At 42.1% G+C, this 27,905-nt stretch overlaps 1 long non-coding RNA gene across 2 annotated transcripts; it reads right to left on the bottom strand.

Moving 5' to 3' along the window:
- Positions 1-64: 64 nt before the first annotated feature.
- LOC132395366 (uncharacterized) lies at positions 65-27,905 on the bottom strand. 2 transcript variants are annotated; one of them, XR_009512587.1, is made up of 3 exons: positions 27,702-27,905; positions 26,000-27,602; positions 65-1,160 (listed from the first exon to the last, which is right to left on the bottom strand). It is a non-coding gene; the product is annotated as an uncharacterized LOC132395366 (long non-coding RNA). The 2 variants fall into 2 exon arrangements; XR_009512588.1 differs by lacking the exon at positions 65-1,160 and adding an exon at positions 13,652-13,812.

Here is a 27,905-nt window from a genome sequence, read left to right as displayed (position 1 = left end):
ACATACAAGCAATTTACTTCCGGCAGATGTTGTCTCTCTGCTCATAACAATAATAATGATAAATATAAATGAAAATATAGATTATACATACAGGTAGTGCAATCCAATGAAAATATGAAAAGAAAGAAATAATAATAATAATAATAAATATCAAGAACTTGGGATGAAGAGTCCTGTAAAATGAGTCCATAGGTAGTGGGAACAGTTTACTGATGGAGCAAGTGAAATTGAGTGAAGTTATCCCCTTTGGTTCAAAAGCCTGATGTTTGAGGGGCAATAACTGTTCCTGAGCATGGTGGTGTGGTTCCTGAGGCTCCTGTACCACCTTCAGGTGAGAGCATGTCCTGGGTGGAAATGAGAACATTTCCTGCAACAATGTTTGGTGTAGATGTGCTCAATGGTGGGGAGGACCTTACCCATGATGGACTGAGCCATGTCCACTACCTTTTGTAGGATCTTCCATTCAAAGTTTTCATGCCAGGCTCTGATGCAGCCAGTCAATGAACTCTCCACTGCATGGTACAAAATAAAATGAGTAATAGTAGTAGTGTTGGAAGGAAATTTTTATTATGTTATGTGTGCTTGGAATCGGGAATGTGCTGCCTGTAGATAGGATGGAGCCAACCAGTGATGCTTTCAAGAGGTAGCTGGATTAATGTATGGTGAGGAAAAAACTGGAAGGCTGTGGAAAGAAGGATTGAAGTAAGAGACCAAAGTGCTGTAATCTGGAACAAAAAATAAAACACCAGAGGAATGCCAGGGGTCAGGCGGCATCTTCGGTGGAAAGGGATTGTCAACGGTTCAGGTCAAGACCCTACACCAAGCTGAGAGAGAAGAGGAAAGATTGCCAGTACCTAGCAGCTTGAGGGTGGGGCCAGAGGCTGAAAGGTGACAGGTACAATCAGACGGGGGGGGGGGGCGGAACAGTAGGAGGACTGTGAGAGGTAGAGTCACACAATCCATGTCACAGAGAGAAGAACTTCTTCAGAGTCTGCACACTATAGGGAGAATGTGCAGTGGCAGGAGACTGCAGATGCTGGAATACTCTGATGATCTGTCCCCTTTGCCCTCAGCTCTGATGCAGAGTTTCGGCCTGATACATTGATTTCACCTTCACAGATCTGTTTGACGCATTGATTCCTCCAGTAGTTTATTTCTCACTGTGGAAAAAGAGTGAAGAATGAAACTGGCGAATTGTTTTGCTTGAGAGCCAGTCAGGGGGATGACGAACCTAAAGCCCTCCTTCTGTGCTGTTACTAGTCTCCAATTCTATGAATCTAGCCACCATCTCTAAAGCTCTATGAACCCTGGTTCACTGACGCTTGGAAAATCCTGTTCATTTCTGGTCGCTTCATCATAAGAAGGATGTGGAAGCTTTAGAGAGGGGACAGGAGTGATTTACCAGGATGCTGAAAGTATGTCTCATGGACCAGAAAGCTGGCTCAGGATAGGTTGAGCCATTCAGGGCTTCTCTCACTGGAATAAAAGAGGTTGAGAGGTGACTTGACAGAGGTGTACAAGATAATAAGAGGCATAGATCAAGGGGATAGCCAGTGACCTTTTTCCCAGGATAGAAATGGCTAATTTTAAAGTGATTTAAGGAAAAAATAGGGGTGATGTCAGAGATAAGTTCTTTACACCCTGCCAAGGGTGCTGATAGAAGCAGAAGCATTAAGGGCATTTTTTAAAAATTGCAGGCACATAGATAATAGAAAAATGGAGGGGTATCTTAACGTAAATATTTAATATACATATATATAATTATAGTAACTAAGTTTTTTTCTGTATTTATAATGTATTGAAATCAAATAGTTGTGATGCGTCCAGTGTGGTAGTGTAGTGGGTAGTGCTTGTTGTTGTCATTTTCAGCTTCCACCTCTGGCTAGCAGTCTTGCGGAAAGGGAAGTTGAATGTGTAAGTCTCTCCCTGCCAGTACACGGCCTCTCGAACAGCAAAGTTCACCTTGTGATTCTTCCTCCCCTCCCCCCACTTTCTGAATCGGACTCCTCATGAAGGGTCTCAGCCTGAAACGTCGACTGTACAGAAAGAACAAGTTACCTGATGTTGGAAGAAAAGTTGATGTTCTCAGCAGGCCCTTGGTGGCACCGTACAGGAAGAAATAAACAGCTAGATCAGAGGGGAGAATTAAAAGGGAAAGCCACATCTGCAAGCTAAATAAAAGCTTTTTGCAAAACAGTCATCCAATTTTAAAATGAGTGGAAACTGAAATAGAGATTTGGGAACGATGATGGTTATGGACCTCACTGGAATATATTTTTGTGCCGATGAGATATAATCTTGAAACTCAAGACAATCCCCTGAACTGAAAAGGCAGGGAATGCAAAGGGCAGAATGTTGAAATGGATTTGAATGCAGGCAGCCGGGAGGGGCTGAAAGATTCCTTTGTCTTCGTGTGTGTACAGTCCATTTCCTGCTCCCTTGAATCAACATTGACCAGGGAACTTCCCTGGAGGCTCATGTTAGTTGGTTTGTTAGTGGTTCATTTTCTTCAAAAACTATGACAACTCCCTCCTCGAAACAGGCCCTCATCATCTATCCAATCAATTGATCCGGCTTTGAACTTGAATCTTCCAAGATTCTTCTCCGATTTCCCTTTCATTTCCAAATCACTGTAGTATTCCACAATGTCATGCTTGAATCTCCCCAGTCAGGTTCTGCACCACCTAACGGCCCTCAGCAAGGCAACAAATTGCGTTTTGTGTTGTATTAAAACCGCACTGGTAAACTCTTCCTCCTCCTTCACTTATCCACATTTCAGCATGGAAGGCCAGGGCATCCCCACAGTGCCTCTCCTCAGCCTTCAGGCTGACTGGAACTGCCTTATGGGCTCCAGTTGGGCAGCACAGTAACATAGCCATTTCATAGCAAAGCCTTACGGTGCTAGTGATCACTGGTTGGTGTTCAATTCCGGCCACTGGCTGTATATTCTCCCCATAACCACGTGGGTGTCCTCTGGGTGCTCCGGTTTCCTCTCATATTCCAAAGATATATAATTAAGGCTATGGTTAGAGAGTTGTGGCCATGCTATGTTGGAAGGGTAGTGACACTTGCCCCCCTGCACAGTCCTCAGACTGTGTTAATCCTTGATGCAATTTCATTGTATGTTCTGATGTTTTGAGACACATGAAACAAATAAAGTTAATCTTTAAGATCTTTCATCTTTACCTTTTTACCATTTGAGTGATAGCTAGAGCTACCTGTAGTGCCTTCTCTTCACTCCCACACCATCACATGAAGCACAGACCTCCAGCTTTGCGCCAATACCCAGACTGAATTCTCAGATAACAGCAAACAAGAGAAAGTCTGTAGATGCCGGAAACCCAAGCGACACACACAAAATGCTGGAGGAACTCAGCAGCCCAGGCAGCATCTACAGAAAAAAGTACAGTCAACGTTTTGGGCCAAAATGCTTCAGCAGGACTGGAGAAAAAAATGCTGAGGAAGATTTGAAAGGTGGGGGGAGGGGAGAGAGAAACGCCAGGCAATAGGTGAAACTTGGAGGAAGAGCGATGAAGCAAACAGCTAGGAAGTTGATTGGTGAAAGAGACAGAAGGCCATGGAAGAAAGAAGAAAGAGCACCAGAGGGAGGCGATGGGCAGGCAAGGAGATAACATGAGAGAGGGACTTCACAAACAAGAGGAAGTCTGCAGATGTTGGAAATCCGAGCAACATGCATTAAATGCTGGAAGAACTCAGAAGGCCAGGCAGCATGTATGGAAAAAAATACAGTCAACGTTTTGGGCCAAAATCCTTTGGCAGGACTGGAGGCGTTTCTCTGGTGCTCCTCCACCCCCCCCCCCCACTTCTCCTTTTTTTCCATGGCCTTCTGTCCCTTTCACCAATCAACTTCCTAGCTCTTTGCTTCATCGCTCCCCCACCAAGTTTCACTTATCACCTTGTGTTTCTCTCCCCCCTCCCCCCACTTTCAAATCTTCCTCAGCTGTTTTTCTCCAGGCCTGCCGAAGGGTTTCGGCCCGAAACAGCAACTGTACTTTTTTCCATAGGTGCTGCCTGGCCTGCTGAGTTCCTCCAGGATTTTGTCTCAGCTAACAGCAGCCCCTCAGCAATACCGGCTGAAAACATGTCAGGTTCTGCACACACTCTGACGATGACACCAACAACTGCACTTCATCCTAAAATATGGTACATCGCATTGCAATCGTACAAGATGAGCAGAATTCTTATTCCAACTAAATATTGGAAAGACTGAGCCGTCAAAAGTGAGATTCCATGGTCTTCACTTCCATCCCTGGTAGGTGAGGCGCACCATTACATAAATACCATGTGGTGCTCAGCTTCTGACCACGCCCTGCACCAGGCCCAAGGCTGTTCACCATCTCTGTGACATCACTCAACTCTACTATTGCCTCAGTCTGTCTGCTGATCAAGCACTAATCCATAGTTTTGTTACCTGGAGAAATTGTTCATCCAAACATCTCTTTTCATCCTCCTATCTTCCATCTTGCCCACTGCTCTACTGCCTGCTGCTCAGTAGCAGTAAGTCCTGATTGTCTGTCAACCCCGCCCACACCAGCCACAGCTAGAAAAACGTCTCAGTTGTAAAATCCTCAGTCTCCTTTTCAACCCCACCTCTTGATCTCAACCTTCCCATTCTCCGCAACTTTCTCCTACAGACCCTATACTCAGCGGCCACTTCATTATTTATTTATTTAGCGATGCAGCACAGAACAGGCCCTTCATGCTGTACCACCCAGCAACCCTTGATTTAACCCCAGCCTAATCCTGGGGCAATTTACAACGACCAATTCACCTACCAACCAGTACGTCAATTGATGATGGGAGAAAACCAGAGCACCTGGAAAAAACCTATGTATTCCATAGCGTGGATGTACAAACTCCTTACAGGGGATGCCAGGACCTCTGAACTCAGATACATCAAGCTGTAATAGTGTTGTGCTGTTACGTTACCGTGGTACAGTTAGGGTTCTCCTGCACCTAATTATGAGTGGCCACTGAGTGCATCATTGTGATCTTCTTGCTCCAAGGTGTAATGTGCTGTGCATTCACAGTTGTTCTTCTGCACACAACTGAGAATCAGGTTTATTATCACCAGCATGTGATGTGAAATTTGTTAACTTAGCAGCAGCAGTTCAATGCAATACATAATCTAGCAGAGAAAAAAACAATCATAATAAATAAAATAAAAATAATAATAATAAATCAATTACGTATATTGAATAGGTTTTTTAAAACATGCAAAAACAGAAATGTTGTATATTTTTAAAAATGTGAGGTAGTGTCCAAAGGTTCAATGTCCATTTAGGAATTGAATGGCAGAGGGGAAGAAGCTGTTCCTGAATCACTGAGTGTGTGTCTTCAGGCTTCTGTACCTCCTACCTGATGGTAACAGTGAGAAAAGGGCATGTCCTGGGTGCCGGAGGTCCTTAATAATGGACGCTGCCTTTCTGAGACACTGCTCCCTGAAGATGGCCTGGATACTTTGTAGGCTAGTACCCAAGATGGAGCTGACTAGATTTACAATCTTCTGCAGCTTCTTTCAGTACTGTGCAGTAGCCCCTCCATACCAGACAGTGATGTAGCCTGTCAGAATGCTCTCCATGGTACAACTATATAAGTTTTTGAGTGTATTTGTTGTCATGCCAAATCTCTTCAAACTCCTAATAAGGTAAAGCTGCTGTCTTGCCTTTTTTATAACTACTTTGGTATGTTGGGACCACGTTAGATCCTCATAGATATTGACACCCAGGAATTGATATATCATAGATATTGACACTCTCTCCACTTCTGATCCCTCTATGAGGATTGGTATGTGTTCCTTCATCTTACGCTTCCTGAAGTCCACAATCAGTTCTTTCGTCTTACTGATGTTAAGTGCCAGGTTGTTGCTGTAGCACCACTCCACTAGTTGGCATATCTCACTCCTGTACACCCTCTCATCACCACCTGAGATTCTACCAACAATGTCAGCAAATTTATAGATGGTACTTGAGCTGTGCCTAGCCACACGGTCATGTGTATTTAGAGAGTAGAGCAGTGGGCTAAGCACACACCCCGAGGTGCGTCAGTGTTGATCATCAGCAAGGAGGACATGTTATCACCAATCCACACAGACTGTGGTCTTCTGGATAGGAAGTTGAGCATCCAATTGCAGATGGAGGTACAGAGGTCCGGGTTCTGCAACTTCTCAATCAGGATTGTGGGAATGATGGTATTAAATGCTGAGCTATAGTCGATGAACAGCATCCAACAGCATACTGTTGTAATACGTAGTTACAGTATTTGAGTTACTGTCACCTTCCTGTCAGCTTGAACTGTTCTCGTCTCACCTCTCTCATTAACAAGGTGTTATCACCCATAGAACTGCCACTCACTGGATGCTTGTTTTGTTTTTTGCATAGTTCTCTGTAAACTCCGGAGACTTCTGTGCATGAAGATCCCAGGAGGTCAGCAGTTTCTGAGATACTCAAACCAACCTGGCACCAATGATCATTCCACAGTTAAAGTCACTTAGTTCACATTTGTTCCCCATTCTGATGTTTAGTCTGAACAACAACTGAACCTCTTGACCATATCTGCATGCTTTTATGCATTGAGTTGCTGCCACATGATTGCCTAATTCCATATCTATATTACTGAGAAAGTGTGCAGGTGTACCTAAAATAGTGACCACTGAGTGTATAAAAATATATCCTGAGTTTTTATTTCTCCACCTTTGGCATCAGGGGACAAGGGCTTACTTAGGTTCTAGACATTCCCCGCGACATCTCTCAGTATCGGTATTTCTTTCCATGGTAGGGTTAAGCCACCTCTGTGAATAAGTATTTAACCATCTCCCACTATCTCTATCAATGGCTTGTTTTCAAAAATAATAGAATACTATCATAACTCATAGACATCATTGAAGGTTACAGCCCATGATGTGCCAACTTTTAAACCTATGGTATGATGAATCTTACTGTTCCCTCCTACATAACCCTCCATCTTTTCTATCAACAATATTCTTGTTAAGTGCACTGAGATACTTTGGTGCATTGACTTGCTAAATAACTGCATGCTGTTATCATGGTTCATCTGCTGTGTTTTACTGGCAGTGATTATCGCGGGCTTGTTAAGGAGAGCAAACTTACGCCTCCATTCTCGGTCACAAGTTTTAGACAATAAGACCATAAGATGTAGGAGCAGAATTGGGCCATTCAGCCCATTGAGTCTGCTCCACCATTCCATCATGACTGATTTATTGTCCCTCTTAACCCCATTCTCCTGCCTTCTCCATGTGACCATCAACACTAAGAACCTATGAACTTCTGCTTTAAACATAATCAATGACTTGATCTCCACAGTGCTGATAAATTCCACAGATTCACCACCCTCTGGTTCAAGAAATTCCTCCTCATCTCTCTTCTAACTGGACATCCCTCACCGTGCACTTTGATCATTGACTTACCCACTATAGGAAACATCCTCCCCACAGCCACTCTATCCAGACTTCTCAATATTCAATAGGTTTCAATGAGGTCCCTTTTCATTCTTCTAAACTCCAGCGAGTACAGACCCAGAGCCATCAAACACTCCCCATACATTAACCCACACAACACACACAAGATACTGGTGGAACACAGCAGGCCAGGCAGCATCTATAAGGAGAAGCACTGTCGGCATTTTGGGCCGAGACCCTTCGTCAGGACTGGTCAGGACTAGTCAGGAGTAGTCCTAACAAAAGGTCTTGGCCCAAAACATAAATAGTACTTCTCCTTATAGATGCTGCCTGGCCTGCTGTGTTCCACCAGCATTTTGGGTGTGTTGTTTGAATTTCCAGCATCTGCAGATTTCCTCGTGTTTGCGCCATACGTTAACCCTTTCATTCCCAAAATCATTCTCGTGAACCTGCTCTGGATCCTCTCTGGAGTTTAATATTTTAGCAATGTTTATCACAAAGCTGGAGAATGATTGTAAATATGCCCCCGTTTCAATGGTCTTGAACAAGCCGATGGTGGTTTCCACCCCTGCGTGGTAAATGGGATTAGTGTGGATATGTGTTGTTTGGTCAACCTAGACATAGAGGGCTGAAGATTATAGAACAACGTAGAATTTTACAGCACAGTGCAGGCTCTTCTGCCCATGATATTGTGCTGACCTCTTAACCTACCCCAAGATTAATCTAACCTTTCCCTCCTACATAGCCCTCCATTTTTCATTCATCCACGTGCCTGTCTAAGAGTTTCTGAAAAAAACAATAATGTGTCTGCCTCCTTCACCTCTTGTAGGGCATTCCACAACCGCACCACAATCTGCATTAAAAAAACTTACTTCTGACTTACTCTTTACTTTCCTCCAATCGCCATGAAATCAGATAAGCAGCATTCACAAGAAAAAAATCATAAATATAAGCTATACAGAACTTTAGCAGGAACAGACACGATTAGAACAAGAGCACCCATTGTAGTGCAAGTGGTCATAGTGTTACTGTAGTGGGTAGTGATCATAGCCGGTCCATCAAGCCATGTGTGGTAACTGTCTAGTACCAGTCCTACCTATTTCCCCGTAACTTATTCTTTCTCCTGTGTCCATCACTTCTCTCCAATTCCCCTGCAAGCCACCAAAGTTGGAGTTAATTTGCAGTGGCATCCCAGGATTTTTGAGGCGACCAATGCACCAGAAGAAAGCCAAGAGAAACAGGAAGGACATGCTAATTCCAGAAATCAGGATCAAACACAGGTCCCTGGAACTGAACAGAAGCTAAACCTGCTGGTTGGTAGGTTAATGGACAGCTGGATGCCGAGAGTGAATTGGTGGCAGGAGAACAGGGAGGAGCCAGTGGGCATCTGGGGAAGAATATGTTTCTGGGAAATAAGAATAGGAATTGCTCTGTGTGTCTGCATAAATTAGATTGGACAAATAGCTTCCTCCCATATGGTAAAAAAAATGAAGGTAAGTAACAGACTAATTTTACACAAAAAACATGTGATCGTATAATGGAAACATAGAAACACAGAAAATCTACAGCACAATACAGGTCCTTCAGCACACATATCTGTGCTGAACATGTCCTTACCTTAGAACTACCTAGGCTTACCCATAGCCCTCTATTTTTCTAAGTTCCAAGTACCCATCCTGGAGTCTCCTAAAAGACCCTATCGTTTCCACCTCCACCACCGCCGCCAGCCCCCCATTCCACACACTCACCACTCCCTGAGTAAAAAACTTACCCCTGACATCTCCTCTGTACCTACTTTCAAACACCTTAAAACTATGCCCTCTCATGCTAGCCATTTCAGCCCTGGGAAAAAGCCTCTGACTATCTACACAATCAATGCCTCTCATTATTTTGTACACCTCTATCACCTCTCATCCTCCGTCACTCCAAGGAGAAAAGGCCGAGTTCGCTCAACCTTTTCTCATAAGGCATGCTCCCCAATCCAGGTAACATCCTTGTAAATCTCCTCTACACCATTTCTATGGTTTCCATGTCCTTCCTGTAGTAAGGCGACCAGAATTGAGCACAGTACTCCAAGTATGGTCTGACCAGGGTCCTATATAGCTGCAACATTACCTCTCAACTCTTAAACTCAATTCCATGATTGATGAAGGCCAATGCTCTGTATACCTTCTTAACCACAGAGTCAACCTGCATAGCAGCTTTAAGTGTCCTGTGGACTTGGACCCCAAGATCCCTCTGTTCCTCCACTCTGCCAAGAGTCTTACCATTAATACTATATTCTGCCATCATATTTGACCTACCAAAATGAACCACCTCACACTTATTTGGGTTGAACTCTATCTGCCACTTCTCAGCCCAGTTTTGCATCCTATCAATGTCCCACTGTAATCTCTGACAGCCCTCCACACTATCCACGACATCCCCAATCTTTGTGTCATCAGCAAATTTACTAACCCATCCCTCCACTCCCTCATCAAGGTCATTTATAAAAATCATGAAGAGTAGGGATCTCAGAACAAGAGATTAGTTGGATAGTGAGATTAGCTGGATGATAAATAATGGTGAAAATATAGGAAAACTACTCTTCAAAACAGTACCACTGAATCTTAAGTGGAAAACAGAGCTAAAACCTGATATGATAGTCACTGCTGAATATTAAACATAACCAACAAATCTCAAATTATCTTCCTCACATAAGGTTGATGGGGGTCAAAATGTCACAGCCCTGGAACCTAAGTCTCCTCTCCAGGGAGATTTCCTGGCCACTCAGTATTTCTGGTGCCTTCTGCTTTCATTCAAAGTATTAGTACACATTGTGATGTTCTCCTTAGTATGAGGAAGACCTCAAAAATTGGAAATTTACACAAATTTCAAAGAGAAGGGCAAAGAAAAATGGAGGAGCTTGATGGGCAACTATGTGTTATCCCATTTTGATGGGTGGGGCACAGTGGAACAGTCACAATGCCAGCTTCTGGACAGAGTCCGAAACTGTGACAGCCCATTCCAAAAATAAATGTTAACCTCAAAAGCTGGGCCAGGCATGCCTTCATAATAACATCATTCAACAGTTTTGACAGCAGGAAGTAAAGTTATAAAATTAGGTAATGTATCTTTATGTAAGGTATAAATATTAATTTGGTAAATCGATACCAAAGGTTATCTGGAACTCCAGAAGCTGATGCTCTATAGCCGAAAGCCTGATCCTGGAGACTGGAGGCCCGAAGGCCTGACCTGTCCTGGGGTTGGAGGACTGTAGGTGTTTGAGGGTGGATGAGAAGGGGATGAGAGGTGCCTTTTGCTGCTGGAACTCAGCAGGTCAGGCAGCATCAATGCAGAGGAAGAAAGAACTGACATTTCAGGCCAAGGGGGAAGAAGCTAGAATAAGGGTGGAGGGGGGAGTGGATGGACCCCAATCACCCAGGACATGCCATCATCTCATTTCTACCATCAGGGAGGAGGTACTGAAGCCTGAAAGCACAGACTCAAATATTCAGGAATAGTTCTCCGCCTCTGCCATCAGATCTCTGAATGGTCGATGAACACTACCTCATTACCTCTTTTTCTCTTTTTTCACTTACTTATTTCATTTAACCTTTTTAATATATATATATATATACTTCTTACTGTAATTTACCATTTATATTATTATGTATTGCAATGTACTTCTGTCGCATAGCAGCAAGTTTCACAGCAGAAACCCACGCGGTCACAGGGAGAACATGCAAACTCTTTACACAGAGCGGTGGGAACCGAACCCTGATCTCACAGCTGGCACTGTACCATTAGGCCACTGTGCTGCCCTTGCCCAATCTGACACGCGGGTAAGTCTAAACCCACTTTAAAGTGGCCAGAACAAGCCACTGTGTTTGTGGATAATTGGGTCATTGGTTCATAGATAAAAAGGTTTTATCTTTAATTCTCCAACTTACACTCTGGTTATGCCATCCCAAAAAACTCATGTGCGCTGTTATGCCATCTGAATGAAAAAATGGGTCTGTCATTAGTGGGTCAAACTGTTTCACTGAGGAAGAATTATAACTGCAAGTAAATAGCCATGTCATTGAGTCATAGAGTCACACAGCATAGAAACAGGCCTTTCAGTCCAACTCATCCATGCTGACTGTGTTGCCCAGCGAGCTAGTTCAATCTGGCTGCATTTAGTCCATAACCCTCTGAACATTCTCTATCCATGTACTGATCTAGATGGCTTTTAAACATTGTTAATGTGCCCACCTCTGACTATTTCTGAGAGCTCATTCCAAATGCACACACCCTTTGTATGAAGCTGCCCTTGATAATCACTTTTAAACCCTGATTTGCTTCCATTGATGATTGTTTTCCATTTACTAAACACACACAGTTTCCTATTCAGCCGCAGATGGCTAATCCCAGCAGTCTTTCCCAGTAGTCTGATGAGCAATATGCACTCAGTGGCCATTTTATTAGGTACCTCCTCCACCTGATAAAGTGGCCACTGTGTGTATGTTCATGGTCTTCTGCAGCTGTAGCCCATCCACCTCAAGGTTTAACGAGTTGTGCATTCAGGGATGCTCTTCTTCAAACCGCTGTCGTATTGTGTGGATATTTGTGTTACTGTCAGCTTGAACCAGCCTGCCCACTCTCCTCTTATCTCTTTCATTTGAGAGGCATTTTTGTCTATAGAACTGGATGCTTTGGGTTGATACGGTGACATATATGCAGTTTGATAATAAATTTACTTTGAACTTTGAACTTCAGTCATTGACGCAAAGCAACAAATTTCACTGAATTCTTTAATGTCTATGTGACAAATAAAGCTAATCTTTAATCTTTAAAATGAACTGGCAGCACACACAGAGAGAACCCATTACTCAAATTTGGATGGAACGCGGTAAGCTCAAGTGTTGTCTATTGACTTTGGATTATAAAGGTGTAAAGAAGACAAGTAGGACAATTCTTGTGCCATACATAACTAAAATAGAAGCGTTCATCTCTGCCATTTCCCATTAGCTGCAGGAGCTCTTTTGTCAAGACTGCAATGTTGCACCACCATGTTCTTAAGGCTCATGGCGCACTCAACGATCTCACAAAGTTCCAGATGTTTCAAAAGGAACGGGGAGGGGAGGTAACAAAGGTGGGAGAGTGACATTGCTAATCAGAAAGGGAGGATATCATGGAAGGGCTGTCTACCTAGTCAGTGCAGGTGGAAGTCAGAATCAGGAGCAATATTAGGAATATTCTGTAGACCGCACTGCAGCCCCGTAGCAGCCGAGATGCCGGAGAACAGATCAGGAGGCAGATTTTGGAAAGTTGCAAAGATAACAGGATTGTTGTCATAGGAGACTTTAACTCCCCTAATATTGATTGGCATCTCCATAGTGCAAAATGCTTAGATGGTGCTGAATTTGTCAGGTGTGTCCATGAAGGATTCCTGGTGCAATACGTAGAGAGGCTGACTAGATCTGAGGCCATACCCTGGTGTTCTCTGCTCTGTTCTCTGCCCTCTACTGGAAACCATAAAACGTAAACTCAGTCTCCAAGTTGATAGGATGCACTCCTCTTGAGGTTAGGATTGCTCACTAAAGATGTTCATCCAGACATCCACCAATCATATCACACAACTTAACCTCGTTTGCTCCTCTGCTGTAAACATGGACTGGTTCTGCACTTCACCTGTTTCAAATCAGAGGTCTCTGTGTAGACAGTGAAGGCTAATTTACTCCAGTGTTGCAGCACACTCACTTCCTGGGTTGGATTTAGAACTGTGAATCAGATGGATTGGAACCAGACTATTAGAAGCAATATGATTTGGATCCCTGCTGGCTTCCTGTTCTGCCTGACACTCCGGTGGCATGGATCTGACAAATAATTTGATATTGTCGGGCATAGGTACACAAATGGGAGGGAAATTGAAAGATGAAATAAATACAGCACAGACAAATAGATCAAAATGAAGTTGACCTCAATCATGAAGTGGTGAACTTAAAGGTTTTTCTTGAGCAGATAGCACTGATTTAAAATACAATAGTACTGCAAAGGATTAGGAAGAGTATACAAAATTAGTATCTTTGTTTCCATCCTGGGGTTTTCTGTCTATTAGATCACTAATTCAACAGAGTCGAGAGTGAAACTCTCTAAAACTTACAATCTGAGGCTCTGTGTTTGCAAAATTCAATTTATCTTATGGAGAGGTTTTTTATAACTTATTCACTTACGGATGTGGGTGTCACAGACAAAGCCAGCATCAATTGCCCATCTGTAGTTAGTCTTCACATTGGGGTGTCAGCATCTTCATAAATCATCGATAGTGAGATTTGCTTTTGTCATCTTAGTCCATCCCACTAAACCCTTCAATGCTAGAAAACCGTTCGATAGGTTGTCTTCAAAAGAAACTGAGGATAAATTAATTAATTACTAAACTGGTACTAACCATGATTCACTTGTAGCATTCTATAGATGTATAGTGGAGAGTATCTTAACTGGTTACCTGGTGTGGAAACAGGAATGGAAATGTCTACAGAAAATGGTAGATAGAGCCCAGTCATCACAGGCACACCCCTCCCCACCCCTGAGTACATTAACATGGTGCGCTGTCACAAGAAAGCAGTATCCATCATTAAATACTCCCACCATCCAAGTAATTCTCCCTCCTTACTGCTACCATCAAGCAGGAGGTAAAGAAGCCTTAGATCTCACACCAGCAGGTTCAGAAACAGTTACTTCCCTAGAACCATCAGGCTCCTGAACCAGAGAGAAAAACTTCACTCACTCTCAACTCTGAACTCATTCTCTGACCTACAGGCTCACGTTTAAGCACTCATGTATTCAATATATTTTTAAATTACAGAACGGTTGCGTTCTTTTGCATGTTGGTTGTTTGTCAGTCTTTGCTATATATTGTATTTTTGAAAGGACTGTTGTATTTTTTTATTTTCCTGTAAATGCCTGAAAATTAATCTCAAGGTAGTATATACACACACTCAGTGACCAATTTATTAGATACACCTGTACACCTTCTCATTAATATAAATATCTGATCAGCCAATCATTTGTTAGCAACTCAATACAAAGACAAGAATTTAGTTACAGCTTCCTCTATTGGAAACTATGTGTCAGACCCAGTAAGTTAGAATGAAAGACCTGACAGGAAACGGAGCATATACACTAAATGGTCACTTTATTAAGTATACCTGTACACCTGCAATGATCTAATGAGTCAATCATGTGGCAGCAACTCAATGCATCAAAGCATGCAGACGCAATCTAAAGATTCAGTTGTTGTTCAAACCAAACATCGGAATTGGGAAGAAATGTGATCTAAGTGACTTTGACCATGGATTGATTTTTGGTGCCAGATGGGGTGGTTTGAGTATCTCAGAAGCTGCTGATCTCCTGGGATCTTCACACAAACAATCTCCAAAGTTTACAGTGAATCGTGTAAAAAAAAACAAAAATATCCTGTGAGCAGCAATCCTTTGGGCAAAAACTGCTTGCTTTTGAGAGACGTCAGAGGAGAATGGCCAGATGGTTCAAATAGGCTGGAAGTGACAATAGCTCAAGTTACCATGCAGTGGTGTGAAAAAGAGCAACTCTGAAGGCACAACACATTGAACCTTAAAGAGGGTGGGCCATAGCAGCAGAAGACCACAAACATATGCTCAGCAGCCACTTTATTAGGTACAGGAGGTACCTAATAAGGTGCCCATTAAGTGGATATGTACTTTGATGATAAATTTTACTTTGACTTTGACTTAATGTTTCAGGCTGATGAACTTTCATTTTTGCTGGCTGGAGGTTAAGTGCTGTTACAACAGTTCAGAAGCATTTTGATGAGCACTTTCATCACCAAGGCATCGAAGGCTGTGGCCCACCTTCCGGCAAATGTGAGAATGGTTGGCATGGACATGTTGGGACCAATAATGTGTTTCCATGCTGTATGACTACGGCTCTATAAAGTTTTGATCTTCTCCGAGGTCCATCACCTTGTTTGTGAATTCCTGCAATCCTGAGAGGGAGACTGCCTGGCGTTTATCCATCTGTTGTTTAGCTCCTGGTAGGCCACCATGGTGGTAAGATCAAGGGGAAGGTTCCAGACAAAGAGCGATCCATCTAAGACTTCAACCTGAAGCTGTCAGAAACCGATGACACATCACAACAGCAGGAAGGCTAAGCAGTGAAGGGTCCCCAGTCATCTTGTGTTCCATGCCATTAGATTCTGACCCCCAATCTGTCAAGGACCATGCATCAGCCTCCACATCTTAAACAAAGACATGCATGGGCATTTTCCATTAAAGGGATTCACCCTTAATGTTTTGAAAGATCAGGGAACTGAGGACAGCAGGTAATTGGCACAGCGGAGAAGATAAAGCTTGAGGTAGATCAGCCATGATCAAATAAAGTGGAAGGTAAGACTTGAGGAGCCAGGTGACTTACTCCTGCACATACTGTCTTGTATTCTTATGTTCTAGGTAATTAAAGGAATCTGGGAATTTTTTGTTTTTTTAAAAAAGGCAGTAGAAGGGAATGGAAATAAAGACAGCAAAGTTTTTCAGATAATCTGAGCAAGACTTTAAAGGAGCTCACTTTTAACTTTTTCTACTGCTGTCTGAGCATTAAAGATTGTGTACAATCATTGTGTGTTGCTGAGTTCAAAAAACTGTGAAGACCTTTATATTGGCAGAATTATCACTGCACATTTAAAAGTGAAGGAAAATTAAGTGCACATTTAAAAGTCATAAATGACAGGATGTGAGGAAATCGAGCCTTTAATTTACGTATTGTACACACAAACAATAAAATAATTCATCATGCATTACCTATTCATGCCTCATGCAAAGTGGAGCACACTTGTAATCTTCCATTGATTTGGTATGAAGTATTGTGCTAACTGGATATAAAAGCTGCAATTCTCATTTTGTTAACTCTTTCACCACCACAGGAAATTTCTGGATTTGAATTTGTTTTAATGTAGCTGTACAATCAGACACCTAACCCTAAGATCTGTTATTCCCTCTCTACCTCAGCCTTTAATATCCTTAATATCAACCCATTCATTGAGATGTACATCACCTGTGTTAATATCTATCCATGTGTTCTGGGGTGAATCAGCACCTACTGGGAAGGGGAATTTCCTCACATTAAAAATCTGATCAAACACATCTTGCTGCTACCCTGGAGCAGGTTCCAGCCACTGAGTCTCCCGGTGAAGGGTTTGAGCTCTAAAATGAGCAAATATAATGAATGGAGGCTCCAGCTCTGAGCTTTGTGGTTGACATCCAACAGCTGTAAATATGGTGGAACCCATCATACATTGTGTCAGCATGGAACCCAAAGAAACAATTCTGTCACATAGTTAAAACCAGTCATCCTGACAGGATTCATGAAGTGTCATTCATATTAGTTTCTGATTAGGTTATTGTCATATACACCAGTGTACAATGAATTAATTGTTTGGTCGAAGTTCACAGAGTAGGCAGTATCATCATCACCATCATAATGTACCATGCTGTATGACACAGGCGGTCAAGGTCCCACGGCCATCATTGTTCTCAGCAAATTTTTCTGCAGAAGCGGTTTGCCATTGCCTTCCTAATGAAGGGTCTCAGTCCAAAACATCGACTGTTTACACTTTTCCATAGGAGCTGCCTGGCCTGCTGAGTTCCTCCAGTATTTTGTGTGTGTTGCTTGGATTCCCAGCTTCAGCAGATTTTCTCTTGTTTGCCATTGCCTTCTTCCGGGGGGTGCCTTTACAAAATAGGTGGCCTCAGCCATTATCAATACTCTTCAGAGACTGTTCTGGCTGGCCGCAATGGTTGCATAACCAGGACTTGTGATATGCACCAATAACTCATACGACCATCCACCACCTGCTCCCAGGGCTTCACGTGACCCTGAACAGTGGGTCTAAGTAGGTGCTACACTTTTCCCAAGGGTGACTTGCAGTCTAGCAGAGGGAAGGAGCTCCTCACACCTCCTTTGCTAATAACGTATCTGCATCCCATCACCCAAAACAGTACATAGGGTAATAATAAACACAAGAATAAATACACCAATGTGGCCAAAGCAAGGAAGGGTGCAAAGTAAAGTAGTGCAGACTGAGGCAGTGCAAAAAAAATGTTAAAATAACAATAACTGAAGAGGTAGAATTTATTGGGAATTAAGAGGTAGCATTAGTCAAGGGGTAAAATTCAAGAGCCACAACATAATGTTGTAGCTCTATAAAACCCTGGTTAGAGCATACTTAGAATATTGTGTTCTTTTATAGTCGCCTCTATATAGGATGGATGTGGAAGCTTTAGAGTGGATGCAGAGGAGAATAACCAGGATGCTCAAGCAACACACACAAAATGCTGGTGCAACAAAGCAGGCCAGGCAGCATCTATAGGGAGAAGCGCTGTCAACGTTTTGGGCCGAGACCCTTCGTCAGGACCCTTCTAATTCGGAGCCCTGACGAAGGGTCTCGGCCCGAAACGTCGACAGCGCTTCTCCCTGTAGATGCTGCCTGGCCTGCTGCGTTCCACCAGCATTGTTGTGTGGTTGCTTGAATTTCCAGCATCTGCAGATTTCCTCGTGTTGACCAGGATGCTACCTGGATTAGAGATCATGATTTATGAGGATAGGTCGAGCGAGACAGGACTGTTCTCTTTGGAGCGAAGGAGGGTGAGAAGTGACTTGATAGAGGTGTGCAAGATGACAAGAGGTCTAAATTGAGTTGTTAGGCGGAGACTTTTTTCCAGGGTGGAAATGGCTAGTGCAAGGGGACATAATTTAAGGTAATTGGAGGAGAGTATAGGGGGATGTCAGAGGAAATTACTTACACAGAGGGTGTTGGTTGCATGGAACACTCTGCCGAGGATTGTTGTGAAGGCAGATGCATTAGAAGCATTTAAGACAGGCACATGGATGATAGAAAATTGAACAGCTATGTGGAAGAGAAGGGTTAGATTGATTTTACAGTAGGTTAAAAAGTCGGGCCAACATTGTAGGCCAAAGGACCTGTATTGCGCTGTAGTGTTCTAGGCTCTGTATTCTAAGAACATGGCAACATCACTGGATGTGAAATTAGTGATTAGTTCAAGAGTCAGATAGCAGTGGGGAAGAAGATGTTCTTGAGTCTTGCTGCTTGGGCCTTCACACTCCTATATCTTCTCCTCGAAGAGGGAAAAGGGAATGTCCATCCTTGAATGTACAAAGTACTGTGAAGATTAAAGTGATGAGCCCGTGAAGGATTGGGCAGTGTTTACTATTCACTGTAGGCTCTGTTGATCTGGAGTAGAACAATTACCATACCAAACTGAAATGCAATCTATCAGAGCATCAATAGATGTTGAGAGAATCCTTATGGAAAAGCCAAATCTTCTCAGGCAGCTACATTGACAGGTTTTCTCTATGCCCACATCAGCATTTATCCCATCAGACTCGAAACCAGTCTCTGTATCCTTTCATACCATTGGATCAACGTTGAATTTGATTATTTTTATTTGTTTGATTTTGAGTGGGTGTAGAAGAGGAGGAAATAGAAAATCCATTCAAATATTTCTACCCTTTGAGATGTGTATCCATTATACAAATACAAGAGCTCCCTTCACATAGAAAACAATCATGAAATCATGAAAACTCAACAGGTCAGGCAGCATTTGTTGGGAGGGTAACAGAGTTAACATGTTCAATCAAAGAGCCTTTGTCAGAACTGCTTAATGATTTTACATGGTGATTTTTGTTTAAAGATTTTAATTTTCCTTGCTGAATATCTCAAGAAAATAGGAGATGGAGCCTTCAGCATTTATTGTCCATAACCAACGAAGTGGAAATAAGACCACAACACCATAAGACGTAGGAGCAGAATTAGGCCATTCGGTCCCTTGAGTCTGCTCCACCATTCAATGATGGTTGTTTTATTGTCCCTCTCAACCCCAATCTCCTGACCTCTCCCCATAATCTTTCACACCCTTACAAATCAATAACCTATCAATCTCCACTTTAAGTTTACCCATTGACCTGACCTCCACACTCCAGCTGAAGAAATCCCTCTTTATCTCTGTTCTAAAGGGATGTCCTTCTAATTCGGAGTCTGTGCCCTTTGGTCCTAGACTTGCCCACTATAAGAAAGTAACATCCTCTCCGCATCCATTCTATCTAGGCCTTTCAATATTGGTCATGTGGAGGCATTTTCAGATGCTTTTTCCCAGGGCTGGAATGGGAGGGCACAGGTTTAAGGTGCTTGGAAGTAGGTACAGAGGAGATGTCAGGGGTAAGTTTTTTTTTTACACAGAGTGGTGAGTGCGTGGAATGGGCTGCTGGCGACGGTGGTGGAGGCGGATATGATAGGGCCTTTTAAGAGACTCTTGGATAGGAACATGGTGCATAGAAAAATAGAGGGCTATGGGTAACCCTAGATAATTTCTAAGGTAAGGAAGGATATGCTCGGCACAGCTTTGTGGGCCAAAGGGCCTGTATTGTGCTGTAGGTTTTCTACGTTCTGTGTTCAATTTTCTATGAGATACCATTCCCCCCCCCCATCCTTCTAAACTCGAGCGAGTACAGGCTCAAAGCCAACAAACGCTCCTCATATGTAAACCCTTTCACTTCATTTCTTAGATAAATGGCCCAAAATTGCTCACAATATTCCAAATGCAGTCTGACCAATGCCTTATAAGGCCTTGGCATTACATTAAACGGCACTCTATATTATAAAATACACACAAATAAATATATAAAAAATAAATCCTATCTCAAGCATATTATTTAAAATGCTGACTGCCATTTTTAGCCAATAAAACTGGATTATTGTCCCTCTGGTTAGAGTAGTAATCTACTGTGAGGTATAGTGCAGAGAGAAAATCATTCATTCATTCTCAGGACAACTGTAGTCATCATCAGTATTACGAATTACCATTGTGCATTTTTTATTTCTAAAATGTGGGACACCTTTATGACACCTAGATGAGGAAAAACTTCTTCACACAGAGAGTGGTGAATCTGTGGAATTCTCTGCCACAGGAAACAGTTGAGGCCGGTTCATTGGCTATATTTAAGAGGAAGTTAGCTATGGCCCTTGTGGCTAAGGGGATCAGGGGGTATGGAGAGAAAGCAGGTACAGGGTTCTGAGTTGGATGATCAGCCATGATCATACTGAATGGCAGTGCAGGCTCAAAGGGCCGAATGGCCTACTCCTGCACCTATTTCCTATGTTTCTATGTTTCTACCTACAAAGTAAACACAAAGAAATCTGCAGTTGCTGGAAATTCAGACAACACACACAAAATGCTGGTGGAACACAACAGGCCAGGCAGCATCTATAGGAAGAAGCACTGTCGACGTTTCGGGCCAAGGCCGAGACAGCATCCTGATGAAGGTAATGAAACGTTGACAGTGCTTCTCCCTATAGATGCTGCCTGGCCTGTTGTGTTCCACCGGCATTTTGTGTGTGTCAGCTACAAAGTAATACTGGTCTCTGAACCCAAGTCTTGATTCAAATTCTCCTTTTGCTTTGTCTGCAGGTATGTTTCTGCCATCAATGTAGGTATTTGGTTCCTGAATATATTCTACCTGGACTGAAACTTAACAGATGTTGATCAGCTTAGAAAAATTTAAACAAAATGAACTTGACATCAGTAATAGGGAATATTTATTAAAACATAGTAGCAGGACACATTAAAAATAGCAATATTAAAAACAGCCACCAGTGTTTATGAAAGGGGATTCATTTTCCTCCCAGATATCTCTGGCAGTGTTGATGCTAACTAACAGCTTTGGTGCTGTATTTGGGTATTCAAAAGGTATTTGATAAAGTGCTACACAAAAGCTTGGTACAAGATTAGGATCTATGAAATTAGGGATAATGTTTAGATGGATTTTGGAACAGTTAATGAACAGGAAACAAACTAAGGGTAAATGGCTAATTTTTCAGAGTGGCAGGGTGTAACTAGTGGAATTCCTCAATTATTGCTGAGGACTCAGCTATTTACAACCTATATCAATCATTTAGATGAGCATACAAAAAGTAATATATTACTAACAATACAAAGCTAGTTGATTAGAAAAGTTAAGAAGGGGATGATATAGGATTACACTGCTCTAAGTAGGATATACTACACAGAAACAGACCATTCAGGCCAACTAGTCCATGCGAGCATTTGTTCCATTTGAACCTCCACCCATATTTCCTCATCTAAATATACCAGCATAACTCTATTACCCTACTTGCTCTATGCTTGTCAGATCTCTATTTAAATGTATCTCATCCATTGCCTTCAAAGATTCCTGTGTCAGCAATTTCCACATTCTCCTTTCTGGGTAAAGATGTTTTTTTCTGAAACCCTTGTTAGGTTTCTGGGTGACTGTCTTATATTGATGCTCCCTGGTTATGTAATTAACTCAAGAAGAAATTTTCCCTCTGCTTCCATACTTTCAAATCTATTCAGAATTTTAACAACATCTTTTAAGTCACTCTCTGGTCTTTATTAGTCAAGATGTACGAGATACAGTCTGATCTTCGTATACTGATTTGTATACCTCTCATTCCTGGCTGCATACTTTCAAATATTTGCACCTTCTCCAATGGTCTTGCAATATATTTCTTTCATCCCTTCTAAAATCTTTGCAACAAAGCTCTCTGATGTTTGAGGACTGCTCTCATCAATTCATTTCCAAACCATTGTCCTCCCCAACTTTGCCAACATCTCTTGGACGTTAGGCAGATGCTACTTGAAACCTCAATCAGCCTAAATGCATGGGAGCACTATCATGTCCAACTCCCTTCCAAGTTATGTCTTGTCTGAATGTGTGAGTAAGTGGATGGGAAAGGGGCTTGCATTGGTGTTATGGTATTGTGGTTGTTGTTATCATTGTTTGTGGTGTTCTGTTCTACATTATGGACATGTTATGTTGGCAACAGAATGGCAGCACTTACAGGCTGAACCCAGAATGTCCTTAGGTTGTGTTGGTGGTTAATACAAACAATGCAGTTCACTGTCTGCTTCGAGGTGCTTGTGACAAATAAATAAAACTGAATGTGAATCACAAAGCTTCCATTTGTCTTTTCCACTCCTCTTTACCATTTCCAGTTCTTTACTTGTCATGAAGACAAACTCACATTTTTCACTGGGTCAACATCCATGAAGTTTCTTTTTAACTATTCAGTGTGGAATATGGGTAAAGCCAACAGTTAATCATCATCACATTATGTGCCATGCTGTATGACGTGGGTCATCATGGTCTTCCATCTGTCCATGGTCATTACTGTTCTTGGCAAATTCTTTTACAGAAGTGGTTTGCCATTGCCCTCTTCTGGGCCATGTCTTTACAAGATGGGTGACCCCAGCGATTATCAGTACTCTTCAGAGGTTGTTTGCCTGGTGTCAGTGGTCACATAATCAGGACTTGGGATATGTACCAGCTGCTCATACGACCATCCACCACCGCAGCATGTTCATTCCTAACTGCCCCCAAAAAAAGAAATAATTATGTACCTTTCGCATGGAAGTCACATGTAGGACAGAATGGCTAAGGATAGGAGGATTCCTTCCTTAAGGTGAACCAGGGTGGGGTTTTATAGCAGTTCATGGTCACTTCCATGAGTAACAACGTCTCTTTCCTTCCATATAGAAGGACATCCTTTTAGAGCAAAGATGAGGAGGAATTTTTTTCACTAGAGGGTGGTGTCTGAATGGTTCATTACCACAAACAGCTGTGGAGGCTAAGACGATGGGTATTTTTAACTCAGAGGTTGATAGGTTCTTGATTGCTAAGGGCATCAAAGCTTATGGGGAGAAGGTGGAAAATGGGGGTTGAGAGGGAGAATAATCAACAATGATGGAATGGAGGGTGGGGAGTGGAAATACGTCTCTACCGAAAGAAAAGTAAGTTGCTCCTTCTCCCTCCATCAGCCTGCAGGTAAGCTTTGGGCAAAGCGTAGCACCTGCTCAGATCTCCGCACTGTGCCCCCTTCCCCCCCGTGATCAGGGTCACCTGACGACATTGGAGGAGGTGGTGGTTGGTCATATGGGCATCTGGTGTATATCACAAATCCTGGTTATGCAACCACTAACACCAGACAGACAATCTCTGAAGTGTATTGATAGTAGCTGTGATCACCAGTCTCATAAAGACACTGCCCAGAAAGAAGGCAATAGCAAACCACTTCCGTAGAAAAACTTTTTAAGAGCAATCCCAGTCAAAGGCCATGATCTCCTATGTCACATGACACAGCACAGAATAATGATGATGAATGATAGAATGGTGGAGCAGACTCGTTGGGCCAAATGGCCTAATTCTCCACCTATGTCTTTTGGCCTAATGGTAACATCACCAAAGGAGATACAACAGTGCAAAAACAAAATTGTTTCAAGAGAAAGATAACCACTGTCTGTTGGCCAATTAATATTCTATATTACCTACTGGTCATGTTATTGATGCCAGTTTCTCAACTTGGTTTATCAAATAGGCTGTTTCCTAGCACTCAATCCCAAGAGCCTTTCTCCTTCAAAGTTTCAAGTAAATTTATTATCAAAGTATGTGTGCACATGTGGCAGCGACCCAATGCATAAAAGCATGCAGATATGGCCAAGAGGTTCAGCTGTTATTTGGAGCAAACAACAGAATGAGGAAGAAATGTGATTTAAGTGATTTTTGACTGTGGAATGATTCTTGGTGCCAGATGGGGTAATTTGAGTATCTCAGAAACTGCTGACCTCCTGGGATTTTCACACCAAACAGTCTCAAGATTTTATAGAGAATGTTGCAAGAACAAAAAAAACTTCCAATGAGCAGCAGTTCTGTAGGCAAAAACTGCCTTGTTAATGAGAGAAGTCAGAGGAGAATGGTCAGACTGGTTCAAGTTGACAGGACGCAAGACTACCTCAAGTAACCATGAATTACAGGAGCAGTGTGCAGAAGAACATCTCCAAATGTACAACATGTCAAAACTTGAAGTTGATGGGCTACATCAGCAGAAGACCATGAACAAGCACACTGTGGCCACATAATTAGATACTGGAGGTATCTAATAAAGGTGCCACTGAACTTATGACAGCATATATTCCCCTAGGATTCACAGCAGGACAAGTAATTACAATAGAATCAGTGAAAAACTCCAAACAAAAACTCAAATAACAACCAAGTTGCAAACTTGCAAAATGCAATGTGCCTTGTATGTGTTTTGGCAGCAGAATATAGCAAACAAATGAAACTTGCATGTATTTCTTGAAAGTAAACAACTCAACCTCTTGTTATTATAAATTGACCAGAAGAGCAGAGACCAAACATAGAGTAACACACAAAGAATTGCTGGAAGAACTCGGCAGGTCAGGCGCATCGATGGAAAGGAATAAACAGATAATGTTTTGGATTGAGACGGTCTTACAAGATATCAAAGCAAATATGCATATTTCAGATTCAAGTGTTTTGAACAATAGTTTCAAAAGTGTAGCATCCATGAATTCCAAAAGCAGAGATAATAAAATACTTTAGCATACTTAATATGGTTTTTCAAGTGACAGTAATCTATTTAAGAGCTGACGTATTGCAATGGTGTCCTTCTGAAAGCTTCAAATTGTAATTCCTTGATGCAGCAGATCTCGCTTTTCAAAATATCTAATTGATGGGGAAAAAGTAAAATGCTTAAGGCAACTAATCAAAGGAATATCAAGTTTAATGTTAGAATCAAAATGAACCCGTAAGAATTATCTTGGGTAGAGTTATTGCAGATAATCATAGCACAATGCAGTCCAATAAAACATCCGAATGTCCATCTTTATTTTGTAATTTGGCAGCCTGCTTGCTTTAAGTGGTTTAATGCCCCCTTAAAGCAGCAGTTAGGAAGCCTTATACAGATGCATTATTTCATTGTAATTTCCAGACCTACATGAAGAAACCCTTAAGATGCCTTGATGAAATGTACATCCAAGTACCTGTAAATGTCAAGACCACAATATAATTTTAAGGTGGTTTTAAGGACATAATTTTAAGATGATTGAAGGTACGTTTTGGGGGTGGCGGGGGAATGTCAGGGTGTTTTTTTACACAGAGTAGTGCTGAGTGCCTGGAATGCCCGACCAGAGGTAGTGGTAGAGGCTGATGCATTAGGGGCAGTTAAGGAATTCTTAGATAGGCACATGGGTGGTAGAAAAATGAAGGGTTATGAACAACGAAAGGATTAGCTTGATCTTAGAGAAGGTTAAAAGACTGGCACAACTTCACAAACTGAACAGCCTGTACCGTACTGTAATGTTCCATGCTCCATAACATTTACAAGGTTTAAGATCCAGTTTACAAATATCGTATCACAAATGCTGCTACCAGTTAGTCATCAAAATCATTCTCTAAATCTGTTATGTTTACAGTATATTCTACATAAATAGAGATGTTTATTATACTGTATATTATAATCAATGTATCCTGGCTCAGAAACCTCATGTATCATCTGAAATACCAAAAATTCATCTCTACAATACACACTCTAATAAAGAATGTTAATAAAAATCGCAAAAAATGGTTCAAAATATGCTGGGTATTAACAATCAGCTGTCACCATTGTTTTACATATATATGAAAAACTTTTGTTAGACGTATGACATTCACCTTGAGCGTAGAAAAGGAGTCCGCAGCATTGGATGGTCCATTGGATATTTCACTCCGAGGTCTTGCTTTATGTTCACCTGGTGTAAATGAATTTTATTGACTAGTGCCAGCGGCCAAGAGTAGGTGTTAGACCATAGTGTGAGCTGACTTAGTTGGTCCTCCTTCTTCTCCCTGCCTCATTTCACCATCGTGCTGCAATGGTGAGGTACTCCATCTTGTGGCCCGGTGGCAAACTGACCAAACTCATTTCCAAATTTCAACAAGACTGAGAATGTGAAGACCGCAATTCTACAATCAAGTCTAAACTTTGTGCACGTATTTGCAGTGCAGCTTTAACTTAGCTGAGAAAATTACTACAATCATGAGGTTATATTTAAATGCACATTCTTTTCAAGTTGCTGTCCTTCGTATGACAATGAGATTGGCCACCTGCTCAAATTTACGGTTGAAATACTTCCTTTAATGCTGTCCCAAGACAAATAAACTTAAACTTTAGACACTGAGCCAAGAAAAAAAGAACAGATGAAAGAATTGTGGTCAAACAGATAGGTTTAAAGGTGGAGAGATAGGAAGTGAGGCGGAGAGGTTAAGAGTAATTCCAGATCAAGGCAGCAAAAAGTACTGCCACCAATGGCAGAGTGAAAATATTTCTACAACTTGGAATGGTACAGAATCTTTAGCCTAGAAAACACTTTACAAGACCCATCACATTTGGCAGGGGCAACCAAAAGTTAGTTTAATTAGGTGAGCTTTAAAGAGATTGAAGTATAGATGCAAAATTTTGGATGAACAGAAGTCTTAATGGAACCGAGCATGAGTGAGAGGAGGTCTACCAAGACAACATTAGAACAATGAGGCTTAAAGGTGATAAAAGCATGGAGGGGTGGATGGTCTAAATCGGAAATGGAGCAAGGCAATCTACAGAGATGATGCTTGGTGCTCAGGATGTAGAGTCAGAAACTCAGCTTAGTGTTGAACATGAAGGTAATGTTGGTGCGGCCTAAGTAAATGACCAATTAAAGATTTTTTAATGGAACTCTAGACATAACAGTGAAGAGAAGCTATCGGTGGAAAAGCTTGTCTTGGTGGGCAAAGGTCACAAGATGTGGATGGTCACAATCTTGATCATAAAAGAAATCTAAGCTGGCTGAGTTGCAGTCACTGTAAGGGCAAGGGAGTAGTCGTTGCCCTTTTCAATCCCAGGACTGGGACACGCCAGGCAAGATCATGATTATTTACCCTTCTAAATTTCCGCTGCCATTTTAGAAAATGGTTAAGGGTTATGTAGCTACTGTTATAGTCTCACTATCACAATGACTTTCTACTTTCAGCTCTTTAAGGTTAATTTACTTCACCATTGCAAGACTGTGGGGAACTGGGTGAGACAGTAAAGAAAGAAGACAAAGTCACCTCATGCTATGATGTGGCATGTACTCTTGGCCACTGGCATTAGTCAATCAGACAGATCACCAAATTGATTTATGTCAGCAGAGACCAGAACATAATGATGTAATCAAATCACAAACAAGAGAGAATCTGCAGATGCTAGGAATCTGAGCAACACACACAAAATGCTGGAGGAACTCAGCAGGCCAGGCAGCATCTGTGGAAAAAAGTACAGTCAACGTTTCGGGTGTTGAGGCTTTATAAAGCACTGATGAGGGCTCATTTGGAGTACTGTAAGCAGTTTTGGGACCCTTACCTTAAAAAGGATTTGCTGACACTGGAAAGAGGCCCCAGGGTTGCGTGCTCAGTCCACTGCCGTTCGCTCTGCAACACACAGCTCGAACCACATCATCAAGTTCACCGATGACACGACCGTGGTGGGTTTCATCAGCAAGAATAATGAGTCAGCCAACAGAGAGAAGGTGCAGCAGCTAACGGACTGGTGCAGAGCCAACAGCCT

This window comes from Hypanus sabinus, chromosome 6 (assembly GCF_030144855.1).
Source record: "Hypanus sabinus isolate sHypSab1 chromosome 6, sHypSab1.hap1, whole genome shotgun sequence".
NCBI classification, from domain to species: Eukaryota; Metazoa; Chordata; class Chondrichthyes; order Myliobatiformes; family Dasyatidae; genus Hypanus; species Hypanus sabinus.
This window is presented reverse-complemented; position numbering and strand designations above follow the sequence as displayed.